The sequence below is a fragment of the Lactuca serriola genome, chromosome 8 (genome assembly GCF_051521515.1).
Source record: "Lactuca serriola cultivar US96UC23 chromosome 8, Lser_US96UC23_V15, whole genome shotgun sequence".
NCBI classification, from domain to species: domain Eukaryota; kingdom Viridiplantae; phylum Streptophyta; class Magnoliopsida; order Asterales; family Asteraceae; genus Lactuca; species Lactuca serriola.
The window spans coordinates 156039625-156064745 of NC_136415.1; the positions used below are offsets into that span (position 1 = coordinate 156039625).

General features: G+C 35.0%; 1 long non-coding RNA gene and 3 other non-coding genes across 4 annotated transcripts; 1 reads left to right on the top strand and 3 right to left on the bottom strand.

Annotated features, from left to right (window-relative positions):
• Positions 1-6606: 6606 nt before the first annotated feature.
• Positions 6607-8568, top strand: LOC145070718 (uncharacterized). The gene is made up of 2 exons (XR_013690054.1): positions 6607-7778; positions 8283-8568. It is a non-coding gene; the product is annotated as an uncharacterized LOC145070718 (long non-coding RNA).
• An 11348-nt stretch (positions 8569-19916) lies between these two features.
• On the bottom strand, positions 19917-20001 carry LOC145071781 (small nucleolar RNA SNOR75). The gene has a single exon (XR_013690786.1). It is a non-coding gene; the product is annotated as a small nucleolar RNA SNOR75 (small nucleolar RNA).
• A 31-nt stretch (positions 20002-20032) lies between these two features.
• LOC145071830 (small nucleolar RNA SNORD14) lies at positions 20033-20156 on the bottom strand. The gene has a single exon (XR_013690795.1). It is a non-coding gene; the product is annotated as a small nucleolar RNA SNORD14 (small nucleolar RNA).
• Positions 20157-20249: 93 nt separating this feature from the next.
• On the bottom strand, positions 20250-20349 carry LOC145071754 (small nucleolar RNA Z122). The gene has a single exon (XR_013690762.1). It is a non-coding gene; the product is annotated as a small nucleolar RNA Z122 (small nucleolar RNA).
• Between the last annotated feature and the right edge of the window lie 4772 nt (positions 20350-25121).

The following is a 25121-nucleotide window of genomic DNA, read 5'->3' on the forward strand; positions in this document are numbered from 1 at the left end:
TATTCCTCTTTTGCTGGATGGGCATCTCATTATTGTTTTTTTTTTTGGTCCTAAAGTGAGTTCTTTTTCCTTTTATTTATATGGATAATATTTGTAATGGATTACGTTTTTGGCTAATAGAAAATAGGAAGAATAAGGTAAGATAGTGATTTGTGTTGTGCTTGTTTATTTAATTCGGATCGAGACCGATTTTAATGAGATAATGTTATAACTTTCTTTGACATAAAAAGATTAAACATGGTGAGACAATGACACTCATTATTTCTCATGTAAATGACTACATTAATGTTCAAACATATGTCGATTGTCTTTTTATAAATTATCATATGCATATTAATAGTGCATATTAATAGATGAGGACGTTCTCCTATCACTTAACAATTTAAGCCTATCCGTTTATACTATTAAGTTAGAAAAGCCAATGTAGAAATTAAGGTCTTTAATGCCATTAAGTTAAAAAAAAAAAAAAAAAACTAGTTGTTTTATAAAAGATATAAGCCAATAGGGGAGACCAAGGCAATAAATGCAAGATGGGCTTTGATAAATAAAAGAAAGATGTTGACAATACTAAGCAAGGGATCTTTAGATGGAATGGGCCTTGGTCCCTATTACTTCACTTCACTTCACATGGGTGCCACGTGACCCTTCTTTACTCTCGATCTTCTTTAATTCACTTCAAATCGAAGTATCAAACTAGGCACATGATTCGCAATCGGTGAACATGCATGAACCTTCTCATCCATATGCTCATTTCCAATCATCCCTCAACTATTGGATTCTTTATTCTTTTATTTTTCTTTCTTTCTAAAAGGTAAATAAATAAAAGTTAGTATAAAAGACTATGTATAATGTTATGTATAATGTTAGAAGGACATTGGGTTTGATTATGAATATCATGTTTAAGCTTTTATTGAATTATTAGAGATGACTAGATGACTGAGTATGACTCTTGGCAAAAAAAATCATATTAAATGTAGTTTCGTGTGTTATATCAATGAATAAACGAACATGCAGGCCTTGAGTTTAAATTACATTTTTGTTCTTTGTCAATGAATTATTACTAATGTACGTGATTCAAAGTTTTAATTAGTTTAAAAAACAATATTGAGAATATAATTACGACTTAAAATTGGACACTAATTTGATAAAATATTATAAGTATGTAGAATGACCTATCAAATGTGATCATCGTAGAGAATAATCAACAATAGTGTACTATAAACAAAATATTGTTCTTATTTTTATTGATGACGAAGTACAAACCATATTAAAATCCAAGAATTAAGAATCTATGAGAAATTTCCTGAAAAAGATAATAATCTATTAATGATTTTGGTGTCATCAATATTTTAGTATAGTTAAAATTCTATTTGAGATAGATGAGATTTCTATATGATGTGTTGCATAAGATGGGGTTTGGTTCTAAGTAGAGAACTTGGATTCAGGTGTTAAAAACAACTACTTTTGCTTATAACACTTAACAAAATCGAATCTAACTATGTAATATTCTTTTTAATGCTAACATTAAACCACTATTCAAAGTAAAATTAAAAAAAATTTAAAAAAAAAAAAAAAAAAAAAAAAAAAAAAAAAAAAAACCTTGAGTCCCTTGACATATATTTCGTTAAAAACATAAAATTAAACACATGTGTCTTATTGCACTTTAATTGGCCTTGAAAAACTATATGCCCCTTCTCTTTTGCAAATAGCATCAAGAACACTCAATGTGCTTCTTCCTTTTTTGTGATTTCCTTTTGTTTTCTTTGGCTTCATCAATGCTTTAGTCCACAATCTAGATGAGGAAAAATGTAATTAGGACAAATTACAAATCTTCAACTAATGAACTCAATATTCCAGGAAAAATGTAACTAGAAACATAATTAGGAAACAATGTAACTTTCATTTCCAGAAAAATAATTAGGAAAAAATGGAACTTTCATTTCCAGAAACATATCTTTACTTTTGAAAAATCCCAAAAATACGGTCAAAAAATTTCGTTTTTAATTATAATAAAACGATAGTTATCAAACATCACATAAAAATCATAAGTCGTGTATCTCAAAATATCATAAACATCTGTAAAATATATCCTTTGCATCCCAGGCTAACAAATGGTGTGTGCACTGCAGTCATCCCGAGCTCTTTTCCTTGCTATCGGAAGTACCTGAAACCAAAACTGAAAACTGTAAGCACGAAGCTTAGTAAGTCTCCCCAAACTACCACATATCATACATATAATCCCATAATCACATAATAACATAACACGGGCCTTGCCCTGAAATATTCCTAAAAACACGGTCCAAAAATTTCGTTTTGAAAACTATTATAAAACCATAAATCATCCATAATCATAAAGAAATCCATACATCATGTATCTTAAAATGTCGTATCAAATATTGTGACAAAACATATGATAAAATATCAGAGTCTCAAAACAATCTCAGGCTGAATGTTATGGCGTGTGCCATGCGATTACCCTGAGCCCTTCCCTTGCTACTGGAAGTGCCTGAAACCAAAACTGAAACTGTAAGCACGAAGCTTAACGAGTCTCCCCAAACTACCACATACCATACAAATATCATACAACTAGGAGATACGTGCCCCGCCCACTCTCATGGAGATTCGGGCCCCGCCCGCACTCTGTTATCTAGGAGATTCGGGCGCCGCCCACACTCCACTGTCTAGGAGATTCAGGCCCCGCCCACACTCCGTTGTCCAGGAGATTCGGGCCCCGCCCACACCCCGCTACTAACATGCATACAAGTATCATACAGACAACAAGTATATCTACCAAGTAATCACATATCTATGCTAAAGTAATACTAAGAGAATCGGGCCCCGCCCACACCCAACTAATAACATATCATATAGACGGGCCGACCTTGGTGCCTTCGACCCGTCCATACTGAAAGGAAACTCACCTCGTATGACTGACTGTTGAAAATCTGAGTGAGGAATCCCTGTATGCTGCTACGACGACTCTCCGACTATAAATTTCATAATGACACTTAGTTAGAAACTGATGACCCTTCTTAGGGTAAAATGACCATTTTACCCCCGGTCAAAGTCAACATCCTGGTCAAGGTCAAGTTTCCAAGTTGACCAAAATCGTCGAGTCAGCCTTGTGACTTGTCGAGTTCTAGAATTTAACACCCAAGAATCGCGACTCGGCTCGCCGAGTCATCCTATGACTCGTTGAGTTCCCAAGCTACTTATCATCGTGATTGGTCGAACTGACTCGTCGAGTCATCCTTAGACTCGCCACTACACCTTCACTAGCTCGACCTTTTTGTTCCTTAGCTCCTTCGTCTTGCGATCTAGAATCGCCACTGGCCTCTCTATGTAATTTAGGTTTTCATCAACCTAAATATCCTTTATGGGTACCACTGTTGAATCATCCACCAAGAACTTCCGTAGCTAGGAAACGTGGAATGTGCTGTGGATATGGTTGAGCTCTGCTGGAAGGTCCAACCGGTAAGCAACCTGACCCACTTGGGCCAAAACCCTAAACGGAACAATGAACCTAGGGCCCATCTTGCCCCGCTTCCGAAACCTAATAACACCCTTCCAGGGCAACACTTTTAGGAGGACCATGTCGCCCACCTGAAACTCCAAATCTGAATGTCGCTTGTCGCCGTAGCTCTTCTGCTGGCTTTAAGTCGTTTGGAGCCTGCTCCGGACCTGCTGAATCCGCTCCATGGTCTTGAGTACTACCTCTATACTCCCCATGACCCTCTGACCGACCTCACCTTAACAGATTGGGGCTCTCATGATGGGAATGGAGGACAAGGTCATCTCTTTCTTTACCACTAGTTGACTGTTGTACATTGTCGTATCCAAGTCAGCAAGGGTGAAGTGGGAACCAAAATGGGTACTCTTGGATCCTAAGCAGAACAATAAATAGCATAAGAAGTTAGGATCCTCCATAAAAAAAAATGAGGAAGAAGAAATTAGGTTTTTTACTTTTCGACATGGAGACAGTGGTAGACGAACTTTCTTGATGATTGAATTGGTTGAGTTTGAATTACCTCTTTGATTCAGACAAAGTGAAAAAGATTTTGATCATGTTTTCTGTATCTCCAGCGGGAGGAAACAAGTCGTCGAACTTGAAGGCTGCAAAACATCAAATAAGATAAGAAAAGTGAATGTCAGGATCCTTAATGTAAAAATATGAAATCCTACCCTTCTTTATCTAGGATTATGGTAAAAGATTCCTGTCAGGAATCAAGTCACGTCTTATGAAGAAATACTTCCCTTTCCAAGCACCATCATTATGCTTGGACTTCAAAACAAGGGGTAGTCTCTTAGTTTTGACCTTCACAAGGAAATGGGAGTTCCCAAAAGTCATAAGATCATAAATATAGTCTAGCTCATTTATGCCAACAGAAAGATTCCTGGAATGATTCAATTGATCAATACAATAGAGGATCCTCCAAATCATTGGCATGACTTGAATGTGCAAGATTTTTGTGATCTCAAAAATTTCAGAAATGATTCCGGAGAAGGGGTAAGAGAGTCCTAGGGTGAAAGGATACTCAGGGAGACAAACCCAAGTAAAAGAAACGAAATCAGGCTGAATCCTGGCATTGAAAGCCCTAAAAACGATACCGACAGGAAAAGTTTCGGCCGACTTCAAGATCTCGATGTCATCATCGGTGAAGGTACAAGTATAAGACAAGACCTTCTGATCCATGAAATCATCACTGGGTATAGCAATGATGCTTGCACGAGATCGAGTTGCTTTCTTGACCATGATCGAAATTGAATAGGGACGAAAACAAAAAGTACCTTCGAATGATATTTGATTAACGTTGGAAATAAGAGCTAAAAGAGTAAGATAAAACTGAAAGGTTGGGTGTCCTACTTATATGGTAATCGCGGGTCAATTGACCTATTCCAATGGCTAGAATTCTATCCATTAGGGTTTAAATTACCCTATCCGTTAACATTTCATAACCTTATCTCTTTTTTACTATTTATTAAATTATACCTTTAAATATTGATAAACTAACCTCAAATATTTCTCAAGAATAATTTGGGGTCAATTGTTAGGGCTAGGATCCCAAAATCACATTCAAGATCCTTAAACAAATTTTAGGTTCCTGATTATTATCATATATTTTCCTAACATTTACAACGACTATATTTTACTTTCTTTTTCTCACATGTGCAAAATTAGTCAACTAAGGACTTATTCTCAACAGAGAATCGTCTCATCTAGGCAAAAGGCCCATAATACCAAGTTAAACAACGTTCATATGCTGATTCTTAGAGGATCCCAGAATTATTGGACTTCTTGTTATTAGCATTAGACTATAAATAACACATGTAACTATCACACTATACACACAATTAGCTCATCTACGATACTTTTACTTACATTTACACATACATCTCTGTAATCAACATTTTTAATCAATAAAATCATCAATCATCAAGACAGATGATCATTATCACCTCCTAAGATTTTGTGCCGGAGATCCTAGCAAGGATCAATGGCTTTCCTTGTAAACCCTCGTGTTGTCTTGATTATAATTTTTTGCTTACATCAATTCAAACACCACGGCCTCTCATTTAATTTGGTTGAGTTTCACTTGTGTAATTTTTGACCAAAACAATATATATATATATATATATATATATATATATATATATATATATATATATATATATATATATATATATATATATATATATATATGGTAAATTCAATTGACAAAAAAGTTAAAAATAAGAAAATCATTCTAAGTCAATTATTTACTTTTGCCGCAAAATACTCTTTTGTACCTGCACGACGAAAGATATGTACTAAGTATATATATATATATATATATATATATATATATATATATATATATATATATATATATATATATATATATATATATATATATATACCACCACCTTCGTTACCCACCACCACCATTGTCATCATTGCCTCCACCACCACCGTAGCCACTGTCTCCACCACAATCTTCGTCACCATCAACGCCACCAACATTTGTGTCACCCACAAAGACCACCTTTGCCACCTCTGCCACTATAATCTCTGTCATCACTACGACCGCTACCCGTACCACCACCTAGACCTGACAATTTGGTACATGACATGAACACGACACGGGTGTTTCGTGTATGTGTTTTAGAAATTCGTGTTTCATGTTTATTCGTGTCGACACGTATTTTAAATTCATGTTTTGTGTCTCACATGTGTCAAACACGGATTTATCTGTTTAGACACGTATAAGACACGACAAAAATTTGTGTTCACACGTATAAACACATATATACACGTATAGATGTAAGGGTTAAAGTTTACATTTCTGAAATAATAGTGATCATTTTTCAAAAAGTGGATAATAAGTTAAAAACATAACCCTAAATCCCTAAATGGCCAATAATCGAAATCTTATCTTCTAGAGTAAATTACACGAATCATCCCTCGTACAAGTATAAAAATGCATGTTTAATCTCTATTTTTAAAAATTAACTCGGACCATCCTTATATATTACATATTAAATGACTATTTTGCACTTAATAATTTCTTTTTGTAATTCTATTTTTTTAATTGTCATTTTTATAATAATAAAAAAAAATCCAAACTCAGTCCTTTCCCCTTCCCCAGATTTCGTGAGCCTCTCTCTCTCTCTCTCACCCTATCATCATCCTCTCCAAAGATCAACATCATCCATCTCTTCTATTTCACTTTCATTCATTTTCTGGCGACACTGGACATTTCACCACCACCGCCGCCCTTATCGTCGGCAGCCTTGAAGCCTCTTCGGCGAGCGTTCGACACGGAGAACCTCTACCATCATCGTCCACCCCCACCAAATTCTAATATGGAAATCCTTCAACATCTGATTCTGATCTAGCTGACACCGATGATGACACAAATATGATGAAACCGTAGTCTACGAAGGCGACGGTTGCTTGGAGGTGACTGTAGCGGATTGGATGCTCCAACTCTAGTTGTACCGACGGTGGTGGATTGGATGATGATTATTGTGTTCTTGGTGGTTGAATCTGCGATCCTTTTTTTTTCTCAATTTCATACAGGAAATAATGGTTTGAGTATATTTACAGGTTTTAGCTATGAGGTTTGATTTCGATCTGATTTTCGAATTTCAGTTTAAGGTCTGATTTTAAGGTTTCTTTTTTATTTGATTTATTAGAGATTTGGATTTGATGTCACGTTAATAGTGGTGCTTTGCATGTGGTTAATGTTGGTGGTTGCTAGAGGTGGACAATGATGCCAGCGTTGAGTGGTGGTTGCCGGTGATACTGGTCGAAGATGATGATAATGGTTTATTTCCGGTGGTGGTTTTGTGTATTTCTAGTGGTGGTGGTGGTTATGTGTTCTTAATAAAACAGACAGAGATAGAAATAGAAATTGAATAAATGATTAAAATATTTTTTAATAATGTATAATAATAATAAATGTCAAAAATAAATAGAAAATAAAAAATAAAAAGGGCATCATCATAAAAGATGAGATGTGCAAATTTAAGCATGATGAAATGTGAAACTTTTTATAATGTAAGGGATAGTAGGAATTAATTTTAAAAAATATGAGTATTTTTGCACCCGCACAATACATCTCAATCCCCACTCCTCACTGTCGCACCTCCTGCCCTCCATCTCACGACTATCGCCGGAGTAAATCGTCACCGTGCCACCGTCGTTTTTCCACCATCTCAATCCTAACTCTTCACCGTTGCTCTCACCGGTCACCATAACTTCATCGAAGTTTATGGCTTCTAACAACATGACCATGGTATTTTTCAAATTTCGTTTTCCTTTTTCTGTTTAAGACTTTGGAGTTTCGATCCTAGCTGAAGCCTGAAAGAGATCATTGTTTTTTTGTTTCAATCTGCACACTATTTAGTTTTTTGAAGATTATTCCATGGCTTCGATTGTTATATATTTTGTGTTTCGTTTTCCTTTTTGACTTATGACATGATTATTATGTCAAACTACATTAAAGATAGTTGATGATTACTAGATTTCTTGTTGTGATTCGGGTTCTAATATAGGTTTCTTGATGTGAGTCCTAAAAGAGATTAGTGCTATGTATTTTCCTTTTTTGTTTTTCTTTTTCTGTCACAGTAGATGGAATTATGAAGAGTATGCAGAATTGTAGATTTTGGTTGTCCTCTTGAATGTTTTGCTACAGAGTGTACTAATTAGTTTTATCAAGTTTAATTGGATTTTAATAGCTAATTTTGGTTGGATTATAGCCCTAATTAATATTCCTACTTGTTTTTTTTTTTTATTTTAGATGGATGATAATACCAACAATGCTAAATGAGATGGGAGAAGGCAAAATGAAAACCACAGGAAAAAGAAAGAGAGAAGAAACAAACCTCATTGGGATAAGTGTATTCGAGATATTCAAAGACGTCGTCACAAAAGATGGAATTAAGAAAGCAAAATGAAGCATTGTGTAATGATGTTAGGAATTATGACAGTAGATATGAAACCGCAACCGAGAACTTAAAACCACATATAATAGATGTTATAAGCAAAATCTAAGCTATAAATTGCACGCTATAGCGTTTTGCGGAGATCGAGAACCACTATTTTCAGTTTAGCGTTTTCATTTCGCGTTATCGCTATTAGTGGCGTTATTCACCGCTATTTACCACTATTTCAATAACCGCTATAGTGGTGCTACGGACGTTATTCCATTTTTGCTCACATTTTGGGTCATTTTGTTACTTTGTCAATGAAAAGCTAGTTTTAAAGATCTCACTACAATTTCATTTAAAAAGTCCGAACAACTAACATAATTAAAAGCATTCAAAGTAACTACATCTACCGATAACTCTCTTTCTCATCTCTTTCTATACTCATGAAGACTTGAAGGTGCTATGGTCGGACTCCATTAATGTTTTTTGTAAATCGACTATGACGCAAAGACTTGGGAAATAACTCCTTAAATCAACCAAGACCTAGTAATACGATATTGAACCCATGCAATGCAATTAAAATCTATTTGACACTTTGACACTACCTAGTTTCCATATTACTATAATAGAATATTATGTTATGTTGTTTTATGACTTTTTAGGTTTGATGATATTTTATCTTACATACTTATAAAGCATGCATTTTCCCTTGAATCTCATGCATTTGAAACCCCCATCAAAATTTGCTAAAACCTTATGTATTTGAAACCCTCCATACCTTTTCACCTTCAAAATAATTAATCACACATAATTTCATTCTAAGAAAATGATAATTCATATAAGATAATGATAATCACATTAAAAATTCAAGCCACTCCATTCAATTTTCGAGAATACCATAATTCATACAACTTTTACCCTTTTTCTTCCACCGAGTAAGCCATTAAAAAACATTTCCAACATTCATGACTTGCATTAGATTAAAGATGTATTAAAAGAATGTAATCAAGTTGGTCTTATTATTGCTAGGAGATTACATTAGATTAAAAGAAGTATTAAAAGAATGGAATCAAGTTGGAGCTATATATAAACACTTATATTTTCTTTCACATGATGTGACATTATATTAGATTATATTAATATTAATTAAGTGTGGAGTATTAATTTTCAAACATAATTTGAAATATTACTTTTTAATAAGACTAACAAACACTGCAACAATGCTTCCTCTTAAATGCAGACCTGGAACACCTACGACTACCCGGCTTCTGTCGAAATCATCAAAATCATCAGCAAACCACATCCGGATCTTATTTAGCGATTTCAATTATCCGTAACCATAACTTACTGCAGCCATCTCCAGATTCTTTTTAGGGTTCTCGGGCCCACAACCATACAACTCTGGAGAGAATATGTTATTGAATGTGAAAAGTTTCATGAAATTGGAGAGCGACGATGGGGAGTATATGGTATTTGAAGGGTAGGTTGGAAAGAATGTGTTGTAGTTTGACTACCCACCTCCGTTTCAGGTTTCAATAATTTAAAAAATAAATAAATAAAATTAAGACATGTAAAGTTTCATATAGACCCTATAAATTGTTATTATGTGTCAAATACAGCCCCTGACAAATTTAATGTTATAAACTACAATATAACTCAAAGTGGTTTTTCAAATATAATTTTTTTTACTATAATATAATATATTAGACAAATCCCACATGTTGTGCACAAATTTAGTTATGTAGATAAAATATTACAAATATACTTCATTTAAAATAAGTCAGGGTGTTTCATATATTTTGAATTACTCTTACAAAAATGATGTTTGTAATTTGAATATAAGATAATATCTTATGATGTTTATTGAATGATATTATCTTTGATTGATCAGTTGGTAATTGGAATCAAGCTTATTATAGTTCAACTTTTTGGCTCGGTTTTTTTCTTTTTCATTACTTATAGAATATGATTTTTTTTATATTAACTTATATGTCACTATCTTTAACTAGATTGAGAATGAGATTTTTTCTATTTACTTAAAATACGGCACCATCTGTCTATTCAATAGTAAAACCAACAAAAATCGTTGTTAAATATGTATTTTTTATGAGGTTCAACATAAATACACGGCCACAAATGAGAATCATATTTAATCAGTTATCAATTAATTACATTAGATACTAATGTGTACATAAAAATTACATTTAAAATTTTAAACTAATAGTAAAAATTATTCATTATTTATTATTATAAACTATCTATAAAATAAAAAAATATACATGCTATTTAATCGCATACAACCTTTATATATGCCTTATTCACAATAGATTAAACCATATCAATTAATTACATTATATTAACATCTTATTTGTTTTAAAATCATAACTTCTCAATTAACCATAGGCTTAAAAAGAATGTTAACTATTCTTCTTACCATAATATATATATCCATATTAAACTACATAATTATTCCACTGCGCAACGCGCGGGCATTCACCTAGTTAATTATATATAGACTTATAGTATTAATACTCATCAACTATATAAATTCTATATAAATATAATATAAAATTATAAAGTATAAATAATATTAAAAAACCGTTATATCACCGCTATGTTGGTCGAATGGGTTGAAACCATGGGCTTAATGTCGCGGGTCGACCCATCGGTGTTTTGGAGTGTTGTCCAAGATACGCGTTATATGGAAAGTTTCCTAATTCTTTGTTTAGGAATTGTAATCCAATATGAATTCTAGATCTATATATGTATGCGTTGATCATGTATAGAGGTAGGTCAATTGTTAGAGTTTTGTGATAGTGAATTTCTCTAATACAATCAAAGTGTTAGCTTGGTTGATATAATCCTTTAATTGGTATCAGAGCCACAACCTCTTGCTCCCAATCAATTGATTTTTTCAAGCCGGCAAAAGCTTTTCTTCTTATGCAAAACTGTTGCTTTTCCTCCAAGTATTTAATACCCCAATTATTTATTAATTGTTTCCTGGATCAAGAACATGTTTTGAAGAAAACAATTGTTTTCTTGTGGTCCAATTAAAGAAAAAGCATCTGGTCCTATTGGTCGCCATTTCCATTTTCTTAATTGGAATCATTATTTTATTGCTCATCTGTTGAAGAAGGTGTGTGGTTTGTTGTTGATTATTCATGGCAGGAGACGGAGCGAATCTGCCCGTGAAGGAGGCACACTCGATCTCGTTTCAATTTCCGCAGTTGACGCCATTAAACTACACGATATGGAACATGCGTATGAAAGTTTTACTCGGCATTCACGGCGTGTGGGACGTGGTTGATTCGGGTTCAACGGATGCAAAGAGAAACAATATCGTGATGGGATTAATGTTTCAATCAATACCGGAAGATTTAATCTTGCAAATCGGGAATCTCGCCACTGCTAAGGAGATGTGGGATGCAATCAAATCTCGGAACATGGGTGCGGATCGAGTGAAGGAAGCACGTTTGCAAAAATTGACTTCGGAATTCGAAAGTTTGAAGATGAAAGATACGAGCACTATTGACGATTTCTCTTCAAAACTATCGGGACTTGCGACTGTTTTAGCGACACTTGGAGGAACAATCTCACAAGAGAAGTTGGTGAAGAAATTTCTTACGAGTCTTCCTAGTCGATTCATTCACATCGTAGCAGCACTCGAGCAAGTTTTGGATTTAAAAACCATTACTTTTGAAGATGTAGTTGGGCGGTTGAAAGCTTACGAGGAACGGACTAAAGAAATCGGCAAAGCATCCGATTCCGGTGAAAAGCTACTTTATGCCAAGACCGATAACTCAAATCGAAACCAGACTCAAGCCGTGGGAGAGGACGTGGTGCATATCGTGGGGGACGAGGCCGAGGACGTGGCCATGGTCGAGATAACACCCAAAACCACGATCAAAGAGACTCATCAAAGAATCGTGATGATCAAAGACGAAAAGGCAAAAATCATGAACAAAGAGACCTATCAAATATTCAGTGTTACCAGTGTGATAAGTTTGGACACTTTGTTTCGCGATGCCCGGAACGTAACAGGAAACATGAAGCAAATCTCAACGATGCCCGAGAGGAGGTCGATCACGAAGAAGGAACATTTTTTATGATGAAAGAGGAGACAATCTTCCTAAATTAAGACAAATACATTCCACCCAAAGTAGAGGCAAATCAAGAAGACGACGATATGTGGTACCTCGACAATGGGGCAAGTAATCACATGACCGGGAAGTAATCATATTTTTCGGAGTTGAATAAACGGATAACCGAAAGAGTAAGATTTGGAGATGGCTCGTGTGTTCGAATTGAAGGAAAAGGATCAATTTTGTTCGAAGGAAAAAACGGTGAGCAAAAAGTTATGAAAGATATCTACTATATTCCCTCTCTTCGTAGCAATGTCATAAGTCTTGGCCAAACGACACTATCCGGTTGTGACATTAGAATGCATGGTGATTACTTGACAATGAAATATCGAAATGGAAGGTTGCTAATGAAGGTTCCACGTAGTGAAAATCGTCTTTATAAAACACGACTTAAAGTTGGAAAACCCCAATGTTTGCAAGCAAAGATCGATGACGAGTCTTGGTTATGGCATGCACGACTAGGCCATATCAACTTTGGTGCGGTGAATATGATGCACAAGTTGACTAATGGAGTTCCAATTTTGAAACATCAAGAAGAAGTTTGCGAAATTTGCGTGATAGGCAAACAAAACAAACACACATTCCCGAAGAAAACCAATTATAAGTCTAAAAATATTCTCAAGATGTTACATGGAGATATTTGCGGGCCTATTGATCCTCCCACAATGGCCGGTAACGTTTATATTTTGGTGCTAATTGACGATTTTTCTAGATACATGTGGTCTTTTTTGTTAAAACAAAAAAACGACGCGGCGGATGTAATTAAAAAATTCAAAAAGTCCATTGAACATAGGACCGGGAAGGCTATAAAGACGTTCCACACAGATAGAAGGGGAGAGTTTACTTCAAACGATTTTAATCGTTTTTGGAGCGAAGAAGGTGTTGCAAGAATGTTAACGGCTCCGTACTCACCCCAACAAAACGGCATAGTAGAACGACGAAACCGGACGCTAATCGAGATGACACGATGTCTTATGAAAGCAAAAGAAGTTCCAAATCAGTTTTGGGGAGAAGCCGTTCGACATGCAACCTATATTATAAATCGTACCCCTACGAGAGCGTTAGTAGGAGTCACGCCTTACGAAAAACTCTATGGTCAAAAACCGAATCTTGAAGATCTAAAGGTGTTCGGATGCGTTGCGTATGGAAGGATTATTTCGAAACATCTAAAGAAACTTGACGATAGATCGAGACCATTGGTTTATTTCGGAACGGAACCGGGTTCGGGAGGTGCTCGTTTATTTAACCCATATGAAAATAAAATTATTATAAGCAGAAATGTAACTTATGATGAAAAGTTGTCATGGAAATGGAAAAAGGAAATTGAAAAAGGTACGAGAACAATAGCAGCGGAAAAGGAAAATGATTCTGAAACATTCAAAATTGTTTGGGCCACTTTGATAAATCAGCCACATAATGGGACTCACCAGCCCAATACCAATGCCACCCCATCTCCGCAACATTTAAATGAAAGCCCATCAGTAGCGCCGAGCCCAACAGTGGACAACGCAATCTCGACAGAACCTGATACGGACAGCAGCGATCACGAGTTCGACGACAATAACGAGTTCGAGAATAACCCGGTACGTCGTTCTAATCGTGTTTCCGTTTTGCCAGTTCACCTCAATGATTATGAGCTTAACATGAATGAATTAATGTTATCGTTTGACGAGGAACCAAGTACTTTAAAAGAAGCCATTGTGAAAGCCGAATGGCTTAAGGCAATGAAAGACGAGATCGAGTCAATTGAAAGGAATAAAACTTGGAAGTTGGTGTCTCTTCCCAAGAATGTTAAACCCATCGGATTAAAGTGGGTATATAAAATCAAAAGAAATGCGGACAGATCTATTTCTAGGTACAAAGCGCGACTCGTAGCAAAAGGCTATGTACAAGAACACGTGATTGATTTTGATGAAGTTTTCGCACCGGTAGCCCGACTCGAGACGATTTGTTTATTGATCGCTCTCGCGGCCGGGAAGGGATGGAAAATTTATCACTTGGATGTAAAGACGGCCTTCTTGCATGGTGAATTAAAAGAAGAAGTGTACGTACAACAACCCAAAGGTTTTGAGAAAAAAGGAGAAGAAGAAAAAGTTTACAAGTTAGCGAAAACTTTATATGGCCTAAGACAAGCACCAAGGGCGTGGAACATTAAACTTGATGGAATCTTACGAGGAATGGGTTTTAAACGATGTTTGCAAGAAACGGCGGTTTATAAAAAGGCTTCAAAAGGAGAATATATCATTGTGGCAGTGTACGTAGATGACTTATTCGTAACGGGAACGACGTGTCATGAAATAACAAGCCAATTCAAAAACATGATGTCGTCAAAGTTTGAAATGTCAGATCTTGGATTGTTGACTTATTACTTGGGCATTGAGGTTTCTCAAGAAAAGGGTTGTGTCACTATAAAGCAAGAGGGATATGCAATGAAAATTTTAAAAGAAGCCGAGATGGAAGAATGCAATGCCACTCAATGTCCAATGGAACCGGGACTAAAATTATCGAAAGCCGAGAATGAACCAGAAGTTGAAGCCACTAATTACAGAAGGATAGTTGGATGCTTACGCTACCTCCTTCACACTCGTCCATACTTATCTTAATCGGTCGGGGTAGTAAGTCGTTATATGCAAAGTCCGAGAGAATCTCATGCGCGCGCGATCAAGCAAATTCTCCGTTACCTTCGTGGTACTCTCAAGAAAAGGGTTGTGTCACTATAAAGCAAGAGGGATATGCAATGAAAATTTTAAAAGAAGCCGAGATGGAAGAATGCAATGCCACTCAATGTCCAATGGAACCGGGACTAAAATTATCGAAAGCCGAGAATGAACCAGAAGTTGAAGCCACTAATTACAGAAGGATAGTTGGATGCTTACGCTACCTCCTTCACACTCGTCCATACTTATCTTAATCGGTCGGGGTAGTAAGTCGTTATATGCAAAGTCCGAGAGAATCTCATGCGCGCGCGATCAAGCAAATTCTCCGTTACCTTCGTGGTACAATTTCACTTGGAATTAAATATGAAAAGTGTGACGAGTTGAAACTTTTGGGTTATAGTGATAGTAGTCATAATGTAGACATGGATGATGGTCGGAGTACTACTAGTCACATTTTCTTTCTTGGTAAATCCCCTATTACGTGGTGCTCGCAAAAGCAAGAAATTGTTGCTTTATCTTCGTGTGAAGCCGAGTTCATGGCAGCTACTTCAGCAGCATGCCAAAAAATTTGGCTAAGGGAGTTGCTCGCGGAGGTGACCGGATTAGAGAAACAGAAGGTGTTGATTCGTATAGACAACAAGTCGGCGATCGCGTTGTCTAAAAATCCGGTGTTTCACGGGAGGAGCAAACATATTCACACTCGTTTCCACTTCATTCGAGAGCATGTGGAAAACGAGCAAGTTGAAATTGAACACGTGGCGGGAAAAGAACAAGTAGCGGATCCCCTAACAAAAGCCTTAGCGCGAGTAAGGTTCGGTGAAATGAGATCGTTACTCGGTGTGTACGAGTTGCCATCTCAACCATTCAGGGGGTGATTGTTGGTCGAATGGGTTGAGACCATGGGCTTAATGTCGCGGGTCGACCCATCGATGTTTTGGAGTGTTGTCCAAGATACGCGTTATATGGAAAGTTTCCTAATTCTTTGTTTAGGAATTGTAATCCAATAGGAATTCTAGATCTATATATATATATATATATATATATATATATATATATATATATATATATATATATATATATGCGTTGATCATGTATAGAGGTAGGTCAATTGTTAGAGTTTTGTGATACTGAATTTCTCTAATACAATCAAAGTGTTAGTTTGGTTGATATAATCCTTTACGCTATACCACTACGACAAACGCAATCTCAAATAGCGGCATGTGACCGCTATTGAAATTTTTACCACGATAACTGCATTGGGCAAAATACACCGGATGTAGATCAAATGTTATTGTTATCGTAGCTTATGAAATGACATTAAAAACATGTCTATTCGTGTTTCCGTGTAACACGATTAAAAAATATGTTTATCCGTGTCGTGTCACGTGTTATACGAATTTCTTCGTGTTCGTGTTGGATAACCCGAATACGTTTTACAATCCATGTCGTGTTCGTATTCAACAAATTCGTGTCGTGTAAATTCGTGTCTGACACGAATACACGACACGCAGACACAGATTGTCAGATCTACCACCACCACCACTGTCACCGCTACCCCTACCACCGTCTTATTCATATATGAACATATGAATACAATACACTTATTCATATATGAATATTATCTTTTCTGTTGTTAGGGTACGTTGGAGCATTGTGTCTGATGCCTCTTATTTCTGCTAAAACCCACCGCGTTCGCCTTATCTATGTTAAAGCCCATCTCTCCGCCTAAGAATAACACCCACCTTCGATGATGAAATACCAAAGGACCGCCTACAAATCAAGAAAAATACACACCGGAACCGAATTGAAATCAATATGTATGTTTTACTCTATCACAATTGGGTGCAAAAAAGGTGTCATATGTGTTTCGATTTTCATCTAAAAACGCTTCACATCAAGATAAGATAGGTTTTTTTGAACCCCAAATCCTAGAAAAAGTAATTGGTAACACCGCCTCCTAGTGTCAATGACCCATTTCATCTAAAAATGCTTCATGAGCTAGGTTTCAATACACCAAACCATGGATCTTAATGTTAATCATTGTGTGTGATTTTGTTCAAGAAACAATTTGTTAACCAATATTAACATACAATCGATTTACCCTGTTTGTTTGGAAATGGTCTGGAAACAATTGACTTTTACACAATTTGTAAACAATGCATAGGTTTTAGATATGTTCAACTATCTAACAACCCTGTTTGCTCAGCTTGTTTTTCACTTCCTTAATGAGAATCTTACTATGCTCTCATGATTCTTTTTTTTTTCCTCATGGTTTTCATCTGATTTGGAGGTGTATACGTATGTGAAATGTTACTCTTCCTTAATGAGAATCTTACTTTGCACTCATGATTCTTTTTATCTCATTGTTTTCATCAGATTTAGAGGTGTATATTTGTGAAATGTTACTGGGGTTTGAAATTTAAAGGGGAACAAAAAAGTATAAGTGATAAGAATGATCAAAAGGGGAACAAAGAAGTCATTAGTTTAAGTTTCACTAAGACACATAGGTGATGTTTAAAATTTGATTAAAAATATGATAGTTTGACAAAACTATTTAAAAAAAATAATAATAATACTATTTAAAAAAAAAAGTGATAAGGGTGAAGTCGGGTGGATTGCAATGTTTTAAAAACCGGTTTGAACCGGCCGGTCGAACTGGTTGGACCGAGAACCGGGAGAACGGGCGGTTCAACTACCACCGGTTTTACATTGATTTCTAAACCGGATTGAACCGGTCGTTTTTTAGAAAAACCCGGTTGAACCGGTTAAACCTAATAAAACCACATGAAAAATAATCATTTACATAACAAACTTTGGTGATTTTTTTTTCAAATCTATTAAGTTTTCTTTAAATAAAAATATATGGTAAATTTTATAAAATTTTTTGATGTGTTTGTATTCATATAAAACTATATGTTGTTTCGGTATTATTTTCTTTTTGACGTATATGTATTGATGTAAAACACTAAAATTTATGATTATGTGTTATTTTAATGTATTTGAATTTATCTACAACTTATTTTTATATGTATTTTTAATGTTTGAACTTGGAAAATCAAATTTATAATTTATATATGTATGTATGTATAAGAAAATAAAAAAAAACATAAAAAATATAAAAACCGGTTCACCCGGCAGTGAACCGAAAACTGGTCACCATACCGGTTCAACTAAAAAATCGGTTTTTAAAACATTGGTGGATTGGATTGGGATGGTGTTTCTTGAGTTTGTGTTGAGAGAGAGAGAGAGAGAAAGGATGGTTAACACAAGGATTTTTTTTTATAATCATATAAATACTAAAAGTAAATAAATAAAACTATAAAATATAATAAAATAAAAAACAATCCTTCCATGTCTTTTAGGGACCAAAACTTACAACACTTCATGCACTTTATAAACATTTTGAACCCTATCGACACTTTTTCGCAAACCACAAAACTTATTTATGACCAAACTAAAAAACCAGGATGCGAGACAATTTTTTTTTTTTTTTTTTTTTGCAATTTTCTCTATTTCGTTGATCATTTTAATATATTAGGTTCATATAAATCTCTTTCACATATAAATTCATAAATGTATTACATACAAGAAACAATATGGCTAATTTACAATATAAAACAACATGGTCAATATACAATAAAAAATTCATTAATTTATCTTCCAAAACTTAAGTTTAGACACCAAACTAAAGGTTTGTTGGCCCTTTCAATTTGGTCTTATTAAACAACATAGTTAATAGACTAAATAGTAAATACTAGTTCTTATTCATAACAAGCCTTGATTGTACCTATTTGTACCTTATATAGACGGCAATAGCAACAAAATCTTGTCATTGTTAACCTCAAAAACCAAAATGGTTCAAAAACGAGCATAGTTTGCACGATGCTATCAAAGACCAAGTTAGGCCATAAAACAAGAATATAAACAACAATCGATCACAGAGTAATCAGCTATGGGAATCGGAAGCTGGCTCTACACAAACAGTACCAAGAATCTAAGGGTCAAAATAGTCCATCCAGGTGGTCATGCTGAGCTTCACGATCGACCAGTTCTTGTTGCTGACATCATTCGCCGGAACCCTAAATGCTGCGTCGCCCATCCAAACGTCTTCAAGCAGCCATGGGCAATCGTGCAACCAGACACCATGCTAATGCCTGGACAGAAGGTGTATGTTGTCCCAATTTCAACTGTCAGAAAGCTTCAGAAACTATCGATAAAGAGATCGGTCTCTGTAGGTCAAGATGGTCAAAGCTTCAAAAAGCTGAGCAGTGAAGAAGATGAAGATGGGGAAAGTGATACTAGTTGTTGTTCGATGGAAGAAGGTGATGCAAGTATTTGTATGAAGTCGTTTAAAGGTGGAGATGAGTCAGAAGAACGTAAAAGCTGTTTTACTTGTGTGTTTGCGAGTGGGAAACAGACATCGGGGTCTACTGCTATTAGGGGTGGTCAAAGAAGCAGAAACCAGGGAGAATCGCCTAAGAAACTAATCACAGATCTTGATTATTGGCAACCAAACCTTCATAGTATTGTTGAAGAAAGAAGCATTAATCCAGAGTGATTTTTGTTTATTATATTCTTCTGCGTAACTTAAAATACATCTTTGAACATGGAAATAATTCAATTTTGGTGTATTTATAGCCAGATTCAATCAATTATAACATGAAAATCAAAGAAACAGTTAAAAATTTTAAATTAATGAAGGGTTATCTCTCAGACAAATGCCTCGATTCGTCTTCACGATGAATGGAATGGATATATCAGACTCGTCATCTATGAAATCATCATTGAGAAAACCCATCTTTTTCAAAAAATAAAATAAAAAACCTCAGACATCCAAGGAAGGAGAAAGACAGCATTAGCTCTCAAGCCTGGCGAAGGCGAAAGCTCTTGGGCAGCCACTGCGAATGTCTCTGAGAAACAAGCCTTTGGATTATCATCACAGGTATCAATAATCAAACCAATCAATCAATTTAACGAAAATTCATTGAAGAGTAAAGTTAATTAATGAAAAGAAGATAAAGATCTCATAACAATGGAGTTTAGGATCAGACTGACGTGCAAATAAGATTTCGTTCAGCAGAGCACAAAAATGCGCCTATGGTAACAAAATTCGATATCATTTAGCATCATTTCCCAAACACCATAAAAACCTAATCTTTACTTTTCAGATTTTTATAAAACCGATGACGGATTAAGCAAAATCGAAAAACGAAAACACAAGTTTAACCTACTAATCGGTAGCTCATAACAACTCTGACTTTGATTAGGGGCAAATGCCAACAGACTCGTGAAAAAAAAAAAAAAAAAAAAAAAAAAAAAAAGAGAGAGAGAGAGAGAGAGAGAGAGAGAGAGAGAGAGAGAGAGAGATTTGGCAATGGAATCCTAATTCAACTTATACGAAAAAACAGCGGCTATAAAGAATGTGTGTGTGTAAAACCTAACTCCATTGAATTTATAAACAGGTCGATGGGCTACAAGGTTATCTATCGCAATTTACAAAACCACCCTTTGCCGATAGTTGAAGTGTTCTGACGGTACTTCTAAGTTCTATATGATTTATTTTTTTATATTTTGTTATATAGATAATAATAATGTTTCTAGAGTTTTATTTAGAAAAATGAAAACTCCAATTAAGTTTTGTGGAAAATGGATAAATATTTTTTAAAATGTATATATTTAGTGCTTATTCTTTTTAAAATGTATATATTTAGTTTTTAATTTTTTTTAAATAAGTATTTATACTTTATTTTTTGTAACAATGCAATTCTTATGACCGGCTATACTTGGTATACCGGTCATATACGAATTTTTTTTTAGGGAAAATGACTTGATAGGGTAAGATACTTTTTGAATTGTATACATTTAGTCTTTATTCTTTTTTTTTTTGTAAAATAAACCCTTATACTTTATTAATATGTATACATTAGGTCCTTTTCACTGTATTCTACAGGTTTTGCAGATGTGGAAGCACAAGTAGCACTAAATAGCAATTAATTAGCTTAGTCACCGGAGGTGGGTGATCCTCCAACAACAAGAAAAGGGTGGCGACCCTTCTCTTTCTCATCTCTCTTCCGGTCGAACAACAACAGTCAAACACTCTTTACCTGTTGTGTTTCTCCAATCTGTCTCTCTTTGCCTCCATCTTTGAGATATGTTGCCAAAAAAAGAAGAAAGAATCGACGAGGGGGCTACCAGAGCATCTCATCGCCAACTACCGTCTCTATTTCCTCCTGCCTCCCCTTTCGACCTTGTTGTTTTTGCCATCATTCCTCCTTGCTACCAGTGATGTGTAGGAACACACAAAGGAAACGTCGGAGATCGGGGTTCTCCTTCTTTTTCATGATGAATAAAAGTTGGAAAAATCTCGTTGTGGAAATGTGGATCCCACCTGGGTATTTCATTTCAACAAAATAAAAGAAAAAGAAAATGACTTGATATGGTAAGATACTTTTTGAAATGAACAAATTTAGTCCTTATTCTTTTTTTTTTTTTTTGTAAAATAAATCATTCCACATCAGCAAAACCTGTATAATCCGGTGAAAAGGACCTAATGCTTACATATTAATAAAGTATAAGAGTTTATTTTATATAAAAAAGAACAATGACTAAATGTGTACATTTCAAAAAGTATTTTACCATATCAAGTCATATCAAGTCATTATCCCTTTTATAGTCGATTTAATTTTTATATTCTTTTGTTCTTTAATTAAGCCCCAAAAACCATCATATTCAATTTAACTCTTTTACCCGTTCAACAAAATCATCGTATTCAATTTAACTCTTTATCTGTTCAACATGTCAGTCAACTTTTAAAATTACATTTTTAGCCTAGATTTCAAAATTTATTATAAATTTGGTCTAAAATTTATATTTTTTACTAAGATTTTAAATTGTATTACAAATTTGGTCCAAATTTTACTGTTTTTACCTAAATTTTAGAATTTTATTATGAATTTATCCTAACTTCGTTGTTTTTACAACTTTTTTTTCTCAAATTTTTGTTTTGAATATGTTTTTTTTAATAAAATCATATTTATAAAAAAACATATTTTCACGTAAAAAAATTATATTTTCTATATAAGAAGTTGTATACGTAATATCTATTTATAACAGTAGCTATTTATTAAGTACATAAATATATAACAACCGTTTTTATAAGAAAAAATGTTTACAAATATGTATTTTACAAAAACAAAATGTATACACGACCAACTTAATTAGCCCTTTTCGTCCGGCGATTTCGGAAAGCACCAATTGACGGCGGCGATGTATTCCGGTTCAACCCTTTTTCTCCGGTGGGAGTAAACGCCGGCAGGGCTTGGGCCATCCGTCTGCGTTCGATACTCTGATTGTTTTCTTCTTTGGGGTGATCTGGTGCCTGATTCTTGTGATTTACACGTGCTGTGGGGAATTTCTAATCAAGATTGATCATTCTAATGGTTTCTAAACATCCCAATTCCATGTGCGGTGAGGGTTGGAAGAAAAACATGAATCATGTAGGAAAGATTTCCAATGAAAGACTTCATGCAACTCCCAAGGTCTGAGTCACATTCCTTTTATATTATGAAATTCCCATATTATATTATTCATTCTGATTTATGGCGTACATGTTCTCGTTTTGGAAAAGTTTGCGACGTATATATCTCCAAAAAGATGTCATGTATGGGGAAACATTTTGGTTTTGTTAGATTTTCGGGCAATGTCAATGTTGATCATATGATCGAGAATCTTTGTGACATGTGGTTCGGGTATCACAAGATGTTTGTTTCTGTTCATCGTACTCCTAAGAAAGATCTTAATTTCCATAGGGAACCTCCTAAGGTTGAGAGGAAACAAGAGAATTTTTCTGTTTTATATGAAAATGTGGTAAGAGGTTGTCATAGTGAGAAATATTTTTTGAGAAAAAAAAAGATTCGGTCATTGTTCTTGATTCTATGAATTTTGTTATTGACAACAAAAAGTTAGCGTGTTTAGCTAAGGCTCGTGAATTTAGTACTCTTCCTAATTTGGGAATGTTGTGTCATGATGAAGGTTTTGATAATTTTACGATTTGATATGTGGGTGGCCTTTGGGTGATGTTTGAATTTAAGTCCTAAGATGCATGTAAATTTTTTTTGACTTGTGATACGGTTAACCATTAGATTTCTGAAAAAAAGAAAATGGGATAATTTGTGCCATCTGATCGTATTTTGTGGGTTGATGTTGAAGGTCTACCCTTACGTGCTTGGAGTAAAAATTCTTTTAGACATATTTTGGCCAAATGGGGTTCAATTGCTCATCTTGATGATAACATTGGAGAAGACGTGTATAAATCTTGTGTATGCATTCTCAACTCGTTTATTGGTATGATTTCTTAAGTGATCAAAGCTAGTATTGATGACGAAATATTCCTCATTCGTATCAAAGAAGCTCCCGATTAGAATCCTTCTTTAGTGTGTGAGTTTAATAATATTGATAATGATAGTGTTGATGCATTTGACCGATTTGAACAAGATGGTAGTAATGATTCATTAGTTAACAAGGAAGATGGCTCGCTCGATCCTTTCGGTATTTATGATGTTATGGGAAAAAAATAGATAATGAAGAGAAATTAAAAAAACGTCCAAGTTGCATAAGAGTTCATCTCAAGGGCATTCTCAGAATTTAGCTATTGAAAAATCTAACTTGCAATCGACCCCTCCTCTTGTTGTTTATGTTTTAGTTCCTATTTGTCACACCCCCGAACCAGACGGCGGAAACGTCCGAGGGCTGTCGTGACTTAATTGAATACCATAACATTGAATATATATATATATATATATATATATATATATATATATATATATATGAAACATAACAACATTCGTCACCATGCATTAATATAGTACAACTGATAAAGTTTACATGAAGTACATTGTTCAAACATTACATTCCCAAAAATAAATTGTTCGGTTCGTTAATAAGTAAACTGCAAGCCATCACTGAGTACATTTTCCTTTGATTCACTGGTTACCTGAGAATACAAATATTTTGAAAAACGTCAACATGTGAAATGTTGGTGAGTTCATAAGCGGTATTTGAAAAACAATGTTTTGTATCGTTTTGAAAACCAACAGAAAATCCGATATTTTCTGAAAAGAGCTTTTGAAAACATTGTGAAGATCCATAAGTATGCTTGTTTGTTTCTATAGTTGTAAGAAAATGCTCGTCAAAATTGTGTACATTTTGAAAACCTTGTGTATCTAAAAAAACCCTAGGAAAACCCGATGTTTTCCTAATTCCTTGGATTCCATGAAGTTAAAAATAAAACCATTGCAGCGCGCGAAGTCATTAAGTCCAGACGACGTCGGATTATTTTTGCGCATTATTAATTGCTATAAACACGCGTTACACAAACGACTCGTTTATAACTATACTAACGATCCCGTAGGCGTCGTCCGTACTAATCACATTATCCAACCGCCCTGACTTCGAGTAATCCCACATCCGAAGAGAAAGACGACACGAAGACCCCGATGACTCCATTAACCGGTTGGGGATAAAAAAAAAGGTACGAGGGGCCCTTGATCCGCCTCGCATGAAATACCGACTTTACTAGCAATACCATAGGACCCTTGGGGACCAATAGTATATAAGCCATTGAAAGTCCTTTTACGCTGTGTTAGATCATGTAAGACCCAACAACTCGTAAGGTAGAAGTCTTCGGGCCTTAAGATCAGGTCATTGGGCTAGCTAGGCCCAACAAACAAGATTTTACACTTTGGGGCCCAAAGATGGTGCGTAGACGTCTGTGCACTCTCACGTATGTATTAAATTCCCAAATGTTACTTGTATGAATTGAGGTACCGTCGCGTTAGTAGTTTCGGATTTTTATTGGTTCGAGACCGAACCAATTCGTTTAACAACGATTTTTGGTATTGTTGTGTATTGT